The following is a 17,052-nucleotide window of genomic DNA, read 5'->3' on the forward strand; positions in this document are numbered from 1 at the left end:
TGTTTTAGATCTCTAACCTAAGTGGCTAGCAAACGCTTTTGTTGGCAAACGGCGTGTCACGTTGGTTATTTATGGTGTCCTCTGTACTTGGAATCATCCGACTTTGAAAGTATGGATGGTAGTAGGAACCAAAAACTTTTACTTTGAGTATTTGATGTCTTTTTTGTTAAGTCCTTCTGGTTCTTTTCATCATGCGTCCGTAAAGGGCAGCTTGTGGCAACCTCTGGGGTTTCTACCTCCCGAGTCTATTAATTTTAATATGCCTTCTCAGCCAGAACCAGGAGAAGATGTTAGGCATAGAGACATGGAGATTGAGTATAGAGACCCTTGACACTGGCATTATAAGCCTGACACTGCCAAGGCTAAAGGGTTGTAATATACATAATTATAATATCTCGCATAAAGGGCATGGAGACAACGTGTGATTTATAGTCAGGTTTTTGAATGGTAATTTTAGCATGATTGACAAGAATACTCAACCTTTTAAAGGGATAGTTCACCCCAAAAATGAAAATTCTTTCATCGTTTACACACTCTCATGCCAAATCTGTAGGACTTTCTTTCTTCTGCAGAACAAATCAAATATTTTTTGAAGAAAGGTGGCAACCAAACAACATTTGCCCCCATTGACATCCATTGTATGGACACAAATCACTGAGACATTTCTGGAAATATCTTTTGTTTTTCATAGATGGTTGAATTGTGAAAGCTTGGATATATTAATTACTATTTACTATTTACTAGCAAATTACTATTGTAATTTGCTATTATTTGACTAATTTAAGCTTTATACTTTGGCACGCTGTGGTAAAAATAGGCTGTAAGCTGACTACCGGTGATAATAAACAATTCTAAAGGTGAATAAGATTCCGTCAGCTGCTTTTGGGACTCATACTCCCCAGGGTCCTACAGCATTGAGTGACAGGACAAGCCCTGTTAGATGAGCAGGAACAGACATGCCCTCCTCTTTCCTCACCCCACAGCAGCTGCAGGAGACAGTAAAAAGCTCCAAACCTGCTCTGTACAAACGTTGTGTTTGTCCCTCATTCCCACTTTCCCCCTACAAACACAAAGACAGCTGCCTTTCCAGACACTAGAGAGAGTGGACAATGTCAAAGTGTCAGACCCTGGTTTCAGGCGGTAACTGCAACGTCCAAATCGCATTTTGCGCATTGATTAATGAATTTATAATTGAATCAGCACTGCAATCAGGAAGTGGTGTGGTAGGCATTCGCTCTCTGCAATCCTCGTGTTTTAGCGACTTATTCATTAACGTTATTTTTTTTCTCAGTTGGCAAAATTAAATTAGGACGACAGCGCTGTGTTCTTAGAATTGCTGCTTCTGTGGCCCCAAACTCGCTGTGCTCGCAAATGCTTGCGTTTTAGCCAGTTCACACCAAACTGGAGAATGCGCGTTACAGAAAACTAATTCTACATGCTTGCCGCCACAGAAAAAGCAGAATTTTAAAGGCATTACTCTAGATGAAAGGCTGAGAGGAGAGGATCATGCTACAGACTCCAGCCACATCTGCACACGGCGCAACAGTGTCAGAGGAAAAGCTGCGACAGTCTTATTGTATGAGTTTGTGTGTTTTGGAATGGTTAGGGAACTGTCACATCACCAGATTCTGTGTCTCTTGGAGAATGCACAACTAGGAGAGCTTAGAAAGCCGTGTGGACTTGCACGTCACTTTTTTTGTATCTCGGTTTGGCTGTGCTACTCAGAGCATCTGGCTATCGTGTGCTAGAGAGGCCTTGGTAATAAATTGAATATTCACTCACAATGATTTTGCAATAAAATTAAATCTTCTTGTCTCATCTCATGGCTTGTGAGTTTGAAGACAAATATTTTGACTTGCGCCTTTTCAGTAGCAAACACAGCGTTGGTTTGTTCGATTTATTTCCATTAATACGTTTTTACTTTTTAATAAAGTAATCTGATTCAACGTTTTGTCGTCATCACTCAAAAAATGAACGAAAATTGAAAAGCTAAGATCTCTTCTTTGCGTTTGTCATATACTTTATTGTAATATACAGTATGTATGTTCATATTTCTATTTTTACTATTCATTGTTTTATTGGTGCATTTTTTGTTGCATTTTACACTTAAATACAATAGCAGCTTAAAAGATTTATTCCAAGTTAAACCTTTTTTTAGATATATTTCAGTACAATACCTCTTTTTTTTGCTATATAACCTTCCTCTTAGTTTTGACTATTCATTGTATTATTCGTGCATAAAATATGATGACATTCTTTTTTTTACTTGATTTTTATCTACTTGGCTAAAATAGCTTTTATAATTATTTGTGTAAATTATGAAAATTTCAATTTGAACGTTTGTATATTTTTTCAAAATATTTGGCTACAAGGAGTTTTATCCATGCTGACAGGAACTGTAAATTGACAGGATCTGATGCTCCGGTGATATTGTTACAGAGGGGTGAGCGGTTGAGTCTCATGCTTTGAAGAATAGAGTCGGTCGCATGATCTGCCTGCTCTTACCTTCCAGCTGCAGAGGTGAAAGAGAAACAGAAAAATAGAAAGAGAAGCCGAGTGGCAGCAAGAGAAAGGAAGAGACTGATGAAATGTGAAATTCAGCCGAAGAAACCGGGCTTGCACTGCTGCCTGTAATTGGATTGGCTCCTTTCCCAAAGAGCAAACCCAGCACTCTCTATTGCCACTTTCTCTCCCTCTCTTTCTCCCAGTGACGCACACACAGACACACATTTCCCATTCAGTCCACACAGTCTCCCACTATAGCCTTCCTCGCTCCCAGAAGAAGTTCCATGCTGGTTTGGTTGTGGTGAAAGAGATACAGGCGACTCCTGCAGCATTGGCTTCTGCAGTTGGACCAGTAGTGGCAGAGTTTTTCCCAGCGTTGAGGCCTGCGGGCTGAACATATGAGTTGAGAAAAAGCCATTTGAATGAATGAATGAATGAATAAATGCAGAATGAAAGAAGCCGTGCAGAGGGGTATTATGCCAATTCCATCACACTAGGTTCAACAGGGCTACTGTAGCATTCAACGTTTTTGTAATGTAGATCTGTTTCAAGCAGTGAGCCATACTTTTCAAAATGTTATTTTTTTTAGATTAACAGCCTTCCTTTGAGGGATTTGCACTGGTGTTGTCTTAACAATAGTGATTTTCATTTGTAATAAGGATATACTCATTTTAAATTCAACCTTAGTAAGTCGGGATAAGAAGAGCAGAATTTGGCAACAACAGCAGAATAAAAATCTGTAACATTTTGGCGAGGCCGTGACAAAATCTGAAATAACAATATATTATTTTACTTGTATATATATTACAGTATTTTGCATCTATATAATTTGAAACTCAGAATGAACGCATGCAGCGCTATATTTATTTATTTCATGTCATATTAATAATACATATTTCAATAATATCTGTGAGTAAAAGAAAGTATGCAGTCGCCCGTGTTTGCTGTTGAAAAACATCGTCCTCTGTTAGCAACACATTGCATCAGATTAATTATAGGGTGTGAAATTTAAGTTGATATTGTGCTTTAAGTGTAAATCTCAGGAGATAGCGGGGGGCTTCCTGGGGGGGTATGTTAGGAGCGAACATGCCCCGGTGGGATTCGTTTCTGTCAGGAACGAGGAGGGAATAAGGACAGAGGACCCAAGCGCAGACAGCGGGTAAGGGGTAAACAAGGACTTTAATAATAAATACAAACACGAAACAAAAACCCACGGGGGGGTAAAACAAAAGAACAGCAAGGCAAGAACAGGAAGGGTATACAGGAACAAGGACCGACTACACTAAACTAGACAAGACTAAATCCTGACACTAGACATGACATCAAATAACTAAACTAGACTTACGTAGCAATATAAGACAAGGTGGATGACGTCAAGCACAACATCACAAAATGATCCGGCACAAGACAGAAGACACAGGGGCATTAAGTAAGGGATAAAATCAAGAGGGAAACAGGTGAAGGGCATGAAACAATAAACAAGCAATAATGAGGAGACGAGAGGGCGGGAACAGAGACGAGACCGGAGAGAGTGTATGGAAAGCCATAAGGACAAAAAATACCTCTCTCCACATGAAACACGTGGGTCTGTCATGATGAGGGCAGAGGGCAGAATGTCCTCAGGGCAGAATCATGACAGTTTCTCTTTGATATCGTCAGAGAGGAAAAGACCGCATGCTAAAAGGAGATCTTTAAAGTATCCCACTGAGAGATTAGCGCCGATTTGAGATGGTCACACGATCTGAACTACATTAATCTAATTAAAGCGCCAGCAAAGTGAACTGTGGGACAGACGTTGTGACTCAGGTTTACGAAAAAAGTCAATTGAAGAGAGCACCTGGGCTAATTTTAAACGGCCCCATTAGACACATCTTTCATTTGTAATTGGTGCTCTAATGAGGAGTGGTTCGCATGACCTACATGGTAAATCCATCTGTGTAAAATCCCCAGCGAGACACCGTCCTCAGTTGACGTTTTGTAGTTCCTGCCTAGGTTTAACATCTCAACCACAAATCAAATGTTTGCTTTGTTGTAAAACCAGCATTTGGTTTGGACCCTACTGGACGTGAAAGACGGGTTCAGGTGGCTTCTTTCTGGCGACCGATTGAGGTCCTAATTGGACAAATGTCTCATTGAACTGGTTAAGTGAGATTCTGGGCAGCGGTCCCATTCTCCTCGACGCTGACATCGTCTCTGTGACACAGCGAATGTTTTTGGGGGACTGGTGCAGAGACGCAGCGGTGGTCTGCAAGCGACTGCGGCACATGAAAGGGCGGCCGGTTTAAAGGGGTGAGCTCGCATCTGCGTCCGCTAGTTAGCTTAGCCTTGATCTCGTCCTCAGAACACCTTTGGTTTGTCACGAGCATCCTTTGTGGTGTTTTGCAGCAAGTTGAGATGGTGTCTGATGTTTGCGCTTTGTGCTGAGAGCGGGATGCTAAAGTCTGCTTGGCTTTGATGAGCTGTGAAACAGCTGGCTTGGCGGCTTTCACGTTTCGCTTTACCAGTCTGTGGCTTCCTGATTGTCCCTTGGATTTGGAGCGTAATGAGCTGTGTTTGGGGATGTGCTTTATTGTCTGTCTAGGGGTTTTGCAGTACTAAAATAGCAGTAGTCGATAGATATAAATATACAGTATATATTTTTTTTTTAAATCACCTTTGCTTATTCACCAAGAAGTAATATGCTCCAAAATTTTTATTTATATAATTGTTTATATCAGTAAATGTATATACATGTTTATTGTCAAACAAAAATAGCCTATATCGCCTTCTCTGTCACCATTGCATGTTACCTTTTGTACTTATCTTTATGTAAAATTTATATTGTACCTGACAGCTTAAAGGGATAGTTCACCCAAAAATGTTTAGTATGTTGTTAATATTACTAAAAACATAGGTAAGCACAAAAAAGAAACTATCCCTTTAACTTTGCACATTAGGGTAAGTACTTGCTCAATATCTGATATTTGTTTATTTTTCACCAAAACAGTTATGAAAAGCAACAAAGTACAAATGCACGTTTTGTGCTTACCTCTGTTTTTAGTAATATTAACATCATACTAAACATTAGCAGGTCTATTAGGCTTAATTTACCATACACCGCACAACGTTCTGCTTTATCGTAACTTCTAAATAAAAGCGCATCTGTCCCTGTAGGGTTTTCTTTTCAGAATCCACATAAACACCGAAGGATATGCACGCTGAGATGTGGCGCATGCATTTTTTAAAAATTCACCGATTTCTCTCTTTAGTTTTTTTCCCTCCAGATGTCTGCGCTTCATTCTTCTTTGATAGGCAGAGATGATTTTTACTTTAGCCGGTGAGTCGGAAACTTAATGAGTCGTTTAGAAACAGACTGTCAGCGACAGAACGCTCTCCAGAGTTCTGCCCGCCAAGCAAAACTTGCCCAGCAGTTATGTGTTAATTTGTTTTTTCAAGGTCAGAGGGGCATCTAGCACATCGGTTTTCGTACCGGCGGCATTTTCTCGACATACTGCAAAAACAAATTCCGCTGTTTGTTCGGCAACACAAATTGGTGTATCTGCCATGTTGTTGGCTGAGGTTATACATTTTGCCTGCTGTTTTATAATTACTTGGATTGAGCGCATTCTGTAAAAGCCAAGTTATTCTTTTTTGAATTTCACATTCAGTATAGTGTGTTATTATCCCTGGCTCCGAAGTTTTAGATAAATAAGTCGCCGTCATAAAGGACGTACGCTACGCACTGTCAGAAACAAACAGATACCAGATGTACTTGTTTAACTGTCTTGTAAAGGGAGCTTGAATTACATTCAGCCAGAATGAGCAAAACGGTAACATGCGTTTTTAATCATCAGTCCAAATTCCGGCTCCTTCTCCAATTTCATGTTGAATTAGCAACAATCTGTCTGTAAATCGAATTCTTTGCTTCAATTAATCTTCACTTGCATCATAAATACGTCCTTATTTTTCTATTTTTCTCGCTGTGTGAGTTTGTCAGTTTGTCTGTCTCACGTAACTGTAAAGTCTATCTACAGCTGTACAATATTCCGACATTTTGCAGACATCTGAGCAGTTTTTATTGTCAGTAAATCTGTCCTGATAGAATGATCAGGTGATTACAGTAACGGTCATTGTCTGCTGTGATTGCGTGTGCTATTGCTCCTCAGTGCCACCTTGCTGACTGTCAGCGAGATTGCCAGCAATCTTCTTAATCATGTTACTGTACTTCAGGCAATTCAACTTTAATTTGCCTCCTGCGTGTAGTGGGGATCTCTGATTGGTTGTCGAAATTAAGGGTCATGAGAGCACGTATTGATTGACTCACCTGATTTTTCCTAAGAAATCGGGCAACTGGGGCATAGAAAGCTAGTTCTATATAACAGAGTTTCATATATAACTAGACAATTTTGTAATGCTTTTATTGGCTAAATATGTTAAAAAAACAGTTAGAGCTTTTGTAAAACTCTAATATTAGCGGAAGTTGAACGTAGGGCATGTTGTGCTTTTTAGTCCTTTGTTTCACTTTGGTTCAAGGTGAACTTTAACGTTCCCGGTGACCCCTGATTGACCCAAGCGGCTTTGTGCTAACCGAGACAAAAAAAGAGCGAGACTTCATTCAGGTTTTCAGAGCAGGCGTTACAGTATCTTTAGAGGATCTCAAGCTTTCACGAGTGAAGCCCGGCTAAAGAGCCAAGTTTAGCCAAAGGCTGTGTGATAGAGGAACCCTGCTGTTCCATTCACTCATCAAACACACACAGACCTCTTACACTTATCGTCTTGGCAGGGTCTGCATTCGGCCGTCTGTTCGTGGACAGTCGTGTCCGAATTCTGAGTTGAGAACTGGCCAGCTGTCTTCCTTTTTGTGTTTCTAAGCGCTTCGTCCTTCGCTGTAAAAACTTTGGATAAAGTAAATAACGCTGAATTACTGTAATTATTTAGATGATTGTTGCATTTTGTAGTGATTTTGAAGCATCTTTATTTAAATATCTATTGGTTACAATGATGGTGGATTCAACGTCATCTTATGTTCAGTCAAGTTTTATTCATGTACTTTTTCAGTTTAAAATAACAATCTACCAACCTCTTTTAAAGTGATCAGCTTTTTTCTTTGCCTCTCTCTCTTTGTCTCGATGTCTCTCTCTTCTGTCTCGCTCATATTGTCTGACCTGCTAGTCTATTACATTACCATTAGACTATGCACACACACTCTCTCTCTCTCTCCTATCTTTCACTCTCTCTTGCTTTTTGACTGTCTTGAGCTTTCTCCCGTTCCTCTCTTCCACTCGCTCTTAAGTTCGTGAGACTCAGCTTTTTCTCCCTCTCTGTGTATTACGACTCTTTTGTACTCTCTCTGTTCTTTGTCTGCCTGTCCCCGCTTCTTTAAATTCATTTTCAAACCACATTTCTATACTTCGCTTTAAAAGAAGCTCTTGCTCTTAAACGCACACACCCTGGAGGGAATTCTGACTTGCGGCTCCTGCAAAACAATAGTGCACACAGGGTCCAAATTCAACTTTTGTGTGATGAAATTAATATGTGTGTGATTTGGACAAATGACCATAAATGTTTTTACAAATAGGATTTATACCATAACATTGCAGTTCCTGATGAAGGCGACTAGCAATTTATTGACTTGCCAAAGCCAGTTTTTACTTGCATTTAAATGGCGAGTGTACAGTATTGGCTATATCGTATTATTGTGTATTTAATTTCTATTTTCTTTTATATCAAGCAAACCAACATATGTGTTCATCGATAAATATTTCCCAAAAAATCTTGAAAACATAAGACACATTGGAGAGAAAGATAAAGAGCATCATGTTATTATTCTCTTCCCATTTGCCCATTCTTTCCCTATTGCTACTGTTTTGTTTTGCAGACTGATCACATTAGTTGTTTTCAGAAGAGATGATTAGGTAGTTGATGCCAATATCTGCACCCTCTCAAGACCCCGTGTTCTGCTCACTTGTGCAGCATCTGTTTATTCCTACCCTTTTGCTTTATTAAACGCCTCCCAATAACTGTTTCCCTCCTCGTATTATTTTAATTTTATTCATATCATTTTTCAAGAGCATGGTACATTACCCTGTTGACTGCCTGCTGTAATTGGTCTTATAACGTCATGAGGGGGATGAATTAACCTTGCGATTAGAGTCAGTGGTCACTGGAGACCTGCGTGTGAGTCTCACTATTTATTTCCCCCTTGAATGAACACTATATGGAGTTTGTTATTAGTGCTGTTTGCAGGTCTGTCTGTCTGTCTGTGTATCTATCTAATCTGTCTTTCTATATATACATATCTATAAATCTATCTAGATATCTATGTTGATAAATATCAATATATATAATATAAAGAGTTTATTTGCAAGAACAGATAACACAGTTTTTAAAAATGGTCAAAAATCATGTTCTTTATTATGTTATGTGTTTTATTGTGTTAGTTTAGCTGTATTGCTGTTTTTTTGAGTTGTTATTACTTAATCTAAACAACTCACATGCACTTTGATTGATATTACTGTAATTGGAACGCACAATAAAAATATATTTTTTAAATTTTATTTATATTTATGTTATATGTATTCATTTTTATATATATGGTGGACAGTAGAAAGGACAACCTGAAAATCTGTGTAACCTGAAAAATGATTTTTTTTATTTGATGTATTATTTATATATACTGTATATATGTATTATGAATTTAGTTATTTGCTTAGATGTAACAAGTGGATGCTGTGGCTTAACATGACACAACTTCCAACCAGTAGAACGTGTCCGGTTCTGTTTGACAGTGTCTTACAGCTAATGTTCTCACCTTTGCATGTACAGTACTTCATGTGTGTTTCAAACTTGTAGTGTCAGAATTGCTGTAATCCGGATCAGAGGTCTGAATGTAATCCGTGTGAACTAGCAAATTGGGCGTCTGTTTCCACTAACATTTGACAGCGTATCATAAGGGCCGGTAAACCACATCTGACAAGATCTGCGTTTCCATCTCAAAGTCTTCCCGCTAAAGCGCTCCAAAGATTAAACACGAACAGAGACCAGAATTACACGGCGGCCTTATTGCTAACAGATGTCCTTGCGGGATCTTCTTGAAGTGTGTTTAGAGAAGGAAAACCTCTGTAATGACATCCATTTTGTATTTGCGGACTGATGTCGGCTGTTCGCTGTGGTTTGCTTGAAGCCTAGCGCATTAGCATAGCGTGGCTAGTCGTCAGAATATCGATATTCAACCAGAAACCCAGCTCACGTAATCATTGTAGGGAAAGCATTTGAAATTCATAGAAACCCCTTTCAGTGGTGTTGGCGTATTGATCTGTTACAGTGGAAATTAAACCAAGTTACATGAGCTCCTTACGTAAATGTAAAATTATATCCTACCTTTACCATAGAAGTAGCAAATACGGGGAATGAGGACATGGGATGAAGGGGGAAAGGCGCTAGATAATGTAATCGAGAGAGAGAGCAAGAGAGTGTAAAAGCATTTTTGGCCGCAGTTCCACAAATAGATTTCTACTGTCCGTCAAAGTGGACAACTGGCCCGATGCCAGACTATATTGATTTACTTTACAAAGCACTTGAATGGGCCACATATCTGTGATTACCCAATTCATTAGTGTAGTCTCTTAGATTGAAGGGGAAATTAGATAAAAGCTAAAGCCTAGAGATGGGAAAACTCTGAATGTACTGCATGTGCATGTCGGGAGAGGTGAAGTGCACTTTAAATCAATTAAAGGTGGTTTGGCTTTTACTGAAGCCTGGGTGCTGTGGTGCACCCTGGGCCCGAGCTGTAGTTTGACCACCCATTAGTTTGTTCTAATTTTACACCTGAAAACACTTAATTTGTAGATAATTGTGGTTAAAGTAGTAAATTTTTTCCCTTTAGATTTAAAGAAGGCCCAGACCATGCAACTGACTGTGATGCAGTATAAATATACATGAAATATGCGATGAATATGAAGAGACATTCTTTTGTTGCCCTCATATTTATAGCCACTGTGTGTTGATTTTGTTGCGTCTCTGAGGATCTCGCTTTATCGTGTACCTTTCAAGTAAGGTTCTCTGACTGAAACGCTGAATGATGTTTTTGACAATAGCTGCAAACATTGTTTGTGCTCGTGAAGCAGCACTTTTTTTCCGCTCCTTTTCTTTGCCCGTCACTTTAAATTACACCTTCGAAAAACCTTTGTCTTGTTTGGACCATGTCAACGATTGAAGCTGCTTTGTACTATTCATGTCTTACTTATGAACTCATTTTAGCTGACAAGGTGTATTGTGGTTGCCTGCGCCATTATAAGATGTCAAAAGTACTTTTATAGCTGCAGTAGTAGCTGTGTACTGCTGAATATTTACCACTTTAGACCAATTTGCATTGAAGTATTTAGCAGATTTGTGAATTGATGTAATTACAAATGCAAAAATTGAACATAAAATAGTTAATTGTTAAAAACATTATATTTTTTTACTTTGAACAGTTAATGATAATGATAAAAATGCTGATAAGATATCTGCTAATATTATTATTAAAGATGCACCGTTACCTGATTATTCAGATCTGTTGATGCCGATACCGATTCTGAAGATTCAATTTTTCAAAGATAAATTTTTTAATTCATATCATGACTGTTAAAATTGAACATCAAACTGGTGATGTTTCTTAACATTTTCTATATACAGAGCACAAATTCATTGCTTCTTCGTGTTCTCAACTTCTACGATTATTTTAAGTTTTAGCGTTATTGGTAGCGTTTTTTCAGAGCTGATTTTTTATTTTTACCAGCCACAGGTCATCACAGAGTCTGTTAGATAATAAGATGCATACAACGCGCTGGCATTTGTGCCCCACTTTTTAATTACTATGGCATTTCAGTCACTTTCCTGTGGCATTTTCTCCAGAGCTCAGGTTAATTCTGATCCTGGTGCATGCCTCCTAATATAGACCCCTTGTGCCGTGGATACTCTCTGGTGATATGTAGAGGCATCTGTGGTGCTCGGGGGAATATTTAGCTGCTGTCAAATCATTATTGGTCATTTCCTGTCTTGTCTCTTGAGCTGTCCACCTCTTTCTCAATCTCGTCACCCTTCAATAGACAGCATCCAGATAGCATCATCTCTAATGAATTCTGATTCTTATCTAATAGCAAGCGATAATGTTGCGAATGTCAGGTAATAACATCTCCTTCGCCAAGTCATTACCTGGCCCTCACCCCATCTCCACGTCCTCATTTCATCTGATCTCACCCCACCCGGCTGCTCTGTGACAGACTTCAGCGTGACGTCACTTTTCCATGCGTCTTAATATGAACTGACAGCTGCACCTCGTTCATGCATCCAAATGCACATCCAGACATTTAGACCGGCAGAAAATGGAAATGCCCGCTTGACTGCCATTTTTTTAATCATGCTGTGCGTCCCAACACTTGACATCACTTGACAAGAGGGGAGGGTTCTTCTTGAAACAAAAAGTCGGAACATTAAAGGGCGCATCGCTTTTTTAAAAAACAATATCCTGTAGTTTATGTCATTGCTATGATATTGATGTTGAAATAATATTGGTTATTGTAAACCAATAGGCACTGCGACCAATGCAAGTCAATTGGTACCGCCGTCGTTCTTCAAAATATCTACTGTATCTTTGTGTTCTGCATAAGAATGAATGTCATACAGGTTTGAAATGACAAGAGGGTGAGAAAATGATGACAGAATTTTCATTTTTGGGTGAACTTTCACTTTAAGGTAGAACAAAAGTCCAGTCGCTCTTGTTCATTTCAGTGCAAAGGTCTACAGGCATCACAGAACAGATGGGATATTTTGCTCGGTGGTTTCTCATTTGGGATCCTGTCTGAGTAGCTCTGTCTCGACACCGCTTCAGGCTTTTTCATTATGTTCAGCCTGTGAGTCAGTCCAGAGGGCAACAGGAGTGCTACGGCATGGTACGAGGTCAGGGCCTTGTAATCCCATTACACAATCATGACAACTGGACAGGAAGTGCAAGGGTGCAGAGGCATGCGGTATGTTACAAAGGGTGGCACGTGAGGCTAACATCCCAGTTTTATGTAGCAAAGCTTAGTGTCGTCGGAGGCAAAAAGCATTCAAATGGACCCTTCACTGTCGTCATCCATTATAGGATAATTACCTCGGGCGTGAAGGTATCACAGATCCTTCCCAGGAGGCCACACAAGGGCAAATCCAGAATATGAATGTAAGCCGAGCGTGTCTTTAGAGTATAAACTGATGTTATGTTGCTCGTGTAACCTTTTTATTAAGAGCTATAATGATATAATGGTTTATAGTAAGGATGTCAGATATTATGCCTATATAATACTTGTGTTTACTGTATGGTACGGTATAGTAACTATAGTTTAATTATTACATTTGTGTTAAAACTTTGGTAAAAGATGGGAAAACACCATCCAAAAACAGGTAAATGGGTAATTCCATTGTAAATATTTTTTTTGTATTTTTTTATGTGTTTGGCTCCAGTGTTGGGCAAGTTACTCTGAAAAAGTAATTAATTACTAGTTACTAATTACATATTCAATAGTGTAATTAGATTACTGTACAAGTTACTCTCTCCAAAAAGTATTTAGTTACTTGTTACTAATTACTTTCTATATCCTACATCAACCTTGATTAGTTTAGTGATTCAAGGATAGACATGAAATGGCTCTTTTTTAATTCATTCAAATAAATAATATAAACTATACATAAAGTACTCTTATTTACTGACCAAAGTATTACAAATGTGAGAATTATACATTAAAGCATTCATTTTAAAAGTTAGAAGTATTTAGTTTAATTACATCAAAAGTAACTGTATTTAAATTACAGAAAAAATAAGAGTAATCCCTTACTTTATTTTTTCAAGTGAAAAGTAATTAAATTACAGTAACTAATTACTTAGTAACTAGTTACACCCAACACTGTTTGGCTCATGCCATCAGGCTGGGCTCAAAGCAGCTGCTGGTCCAGCAGGGGGTCCATACCCACAGGCTGTGTGTGGACAGGGTTAGGGAGTGTAGATTTGGACCCTGACCCATAGTTTGTTTTTCTGTCACCCTCCTATGGAGCTAGTAAACAGCTGCCCCTTGGGCTAAGTAAACACGGAGAGTCCTCCATCATAAGTCCAATCACTGTCTATGCATTCCCTGGGTGTTAATGAAGCTGGATGTGAGTCAACACTTCACACTGGCCCAAATATCTCCAATGTGTAGAAGAATCGCTGTAGGGTCCTTCTGTGAAGATATTTCTTTTAAATTTACCCACAAGGTCTGCATGTAATTAAAGGGGCAGTCCCTCTGAATTGAAAATGCGCTACCCTCATGTCGTTCCAAATTTGTATGATTTTCTTTGTTCCGTAAACCACTAAGGTTGTTTTGGTGTTCGTTTCCATACAATGAAAGTAAACAGTGACCAGGATAAGTATTGCAAGAATCTTTTTTGAAGTTTGACATTAGTTGTACACTTAAACCACATATTACATTTAAACGTCATTTTTTCATATTTCAAAAATTACATTTTGCTTTAAAGGGACAGTTTGCCCTAAAATAGAAAATTCTGTCTTCATTTACTACTCCTCAAGTTGTCCCAAATCTATATAAATGTGTTTGTTCTGATGAACACAGAGAAAGATATTTGGAAGAATGCTTGTAACCAAACAGTTCTTGGCCACCATTGACTACCATGTAGGAAGAATTGCTTTATAAATTTCTTTGTTCTTTTGAACACCAAAGAAAATATTTTGAAGAATGTAGGAAAGCAAACAGTTCTGGGTCACTTATGACAAAATGTTCCTACTATGGTTGTCAATGGTGGCCAAGAACTGTTTGGTTACAAGCCTTCTTCCAAATATTTTCATCAGAAAATAATACATTTAAACAGATTTAAATCATCTCGAGAAAAAAAACAACTCAAGAAAATTTATGACAGAATTTTTATTTCTGGTTGAACTGTCCCTTTAAGGATGTTTCATTCAGTTTCATTGTATAGAAATTTTTATCACCAACATTCTCCCATTCAGAAAGCAAATAGTTTAGTTTTGGAATCACAAGAGGATGAATAAATTACTGAATGACAGAATTGTCATTTTAGGCAACGGTCCCATTAAGAACATCATGAAACACAACTGAGTGACAAATAAACCTCCGTCATCAGGCGGTTCACATCCGCATTGTGCAAATTGTCTAACTAGCAGCAGAAAGTGTCTCGTCCATGGCAGGCATGCGTTGTTTTGACGGCGTGTGTGAGAGCTGAAAGGTGTGTGGTGGATCTGATGACAGTCTTGGCTTCCTGGGTTGCCCCCGTGTAATGAGATCTGTCTGGTGTTTGGGCTGCTCTCTCTCCAGAGCGCTGCCTGCTTTAGACAGGGTCACACTGAGCTGTGTGACAGAGATAAGATTAACTGTGTTGCACAAGATCGGCTTTCAAGCACCTCGAATGCTGACTTTCTTTTTCTTTTTAACTCTCGGCCTTTCTCTGTTTCTGTGAGCAATCCCATAATCCTTTGGGGTCCATCAGTCTTGCGCTAGAAGGTCAAAAATACAGTTGGGCGGTTTTGACTACAATGTGTCTTCATTGACCACATAGTATAGTAAACATTTAAATGCAGAATTTATAGGGACAGTTTATCCAAAAATAAAAATGCTGTCATCATTATCTGTATATATCTGATGAACACAGAGAAAGATATTTGGAAGAATGCTTGTAATCAAACAGTTCTTGGCCACCATTGATTGCCATAGTAGGAACAATGACAATGGTAGTCAAAAGTGCCCCAGAACTCTTTGCTTTCCTACATTCTTCAAAATTTCTTCTTTTGTGTTCATCAGAACAAAGACATTTATAAAGCAATTTTTCCTACTATGGTAGTCAATGGCGGCCAAGGAGTGTTTGGGTACAAGCACTCTTCCAGATATATTTCTCTGTGTTCATCATGAAGAAATGTATACAGATCTGGAACAACTTGAGCGTGAGTAAATAAAGACAGAATTTACATTTTTGGGTTAACTGTTCCTTTTCAAAAACTTAAGGCTGCAAAAAAGTGTAAATTATTTATAGTAAATTGAACTCTATATATTTAAATATACAGTATATATATCTTAGAATATATGTACACCTCTACATTCTCTACCATATCGATGGTCAGAAAAGATTTTTTTTATAAAATATGTTTGTTTCAAAGGGATTTTATTTAAGCTCTTAAAGAGTTAATATCATACAGTCCGTTGACCACAGACATTTATTTCATGGACAGGGCCATGGAAAAGCACGGCACCCAACAATAACTTCTTTAAGCAAAAAACACAGACCTCTGGGATCTTATAAGCAACAATAACAGCAGCGGAACCGGCATGAGTTCAGATCCAGAGCGGTTACACTGGATGCTATTGTTGCCTTGCGAGACGAAGAGGAAATTGTTTCCCGTTCCAGACCACAATGACTTCCCCCATAAAAGAATCATCATGGACTGTCAGACAGAGAAAACAGTGTATTTACTCTCCAGGCACCCCGTGTCTTTCTCTGTTTTTACATCTCTCTTGCTCTTCTGTATTTCCTGTGCCGTCGCTCTGCTCTGCATTATAATGGATTTGGATTTTGCATCACTTCTGTCATCTCATATCAGATTTAAAGTATACGCCGGCGGATGAACTGAGGAATTAAGTTATTTTCTCGGCTCAACGTCGGTCCCTTTTCTTTCCGACTTCTGTTTTTATTCGCTCTGTAATGGCTCTCGAAAGTTCATTGTAGGATGTGTTTGTAAATATTTCTATTCTGCTCTTGTTCTACATCCTCCGCACAAACCACAGACGGCTAAACAGAGACGCGCTACTAACATCCGAGAAGAAAATAAGCCATTTGGTGTCTTACAGAGACAAAACACAAAAACCCATAAAGATGCTATAAAATATACAGTGAGCGGCACATTTTTTTGTGGAACGGGTCCATTAACGTCTTAATAGTGCTCGGTAGTCTTTGATTTATCCTCTTTCTTATGCGTTTTAGTATTTTTTCATCTTGGATTCCTTATTTTTTTGCTCAGCAGGCAGCTTTTCTGTTTTGATATTTTTGATAAGTGTTTTTCTTCTTTTTGTCAAGCAAATATTTGAGAAATATAGCTTCTCATCTGTGTTTATGTCTGTATGTGTTTTTCAGATTTTTTTCTTCATTACCAATGCCAGTGATTTTCATTAAAGGGACAGTTCACCCCAAAGTAAAGTCTGTCTTCATATACTCACCCTCAAGTTGTTCCAAATCTGTGTACATTTCTTTGTTCTTATGAACACAGAGAAAGATATTTGGAAGAATGCTTGGTTAAAAAAAGAGATTTTTTATTTTGGGGTGAACTGTTTCTTTAACACATTTGTGAACCAGGTGCAAAGGGACTTCATTTCCCACAATGCACTTGACCCAGAAGAGTTTGCATTGATCTCTGCTGAACAGTTCAGCATTTCAACCGAAGTTGTGGTTTTACATATTGGCATCAGCATCATGGGATCAAAACAGCACTATTGCAAAAATAAAAATTTTGAAGTAATTTACAGTTTTAACAGTGATTTATAGCATCGTAAG

General features: G+C 38.5%; 1 protein-coding gene across 1 annotated transcript in view; it reads left to right on the plus strand.

The window, feature by feature from the left end:
- Nucleotides 1-17,052, plus strand: part of plxna2 (plexin A2) — a 182,525-nt gene that overhangs the window by 37,318 nt on the left and 128,155 nt on the right. The gene's annotated exons all lie outside the window — the stretch shown is intronic.

The sequence above is a fragment of the Triplophysa rosa genome, linkage group LG21, assembly GCF_024868665.1.
Source record: "Triplophysa rosa linkage group LG21, Trosa_1v2, whole genome shotgun sequence".
NCBI classification, from domain to species: Eukaryota; Metazoa; Chordata; class Actinopteri; order Cypriniformes; family Nemacheilidae; genus Triplophysa; species Triplophysa rosa.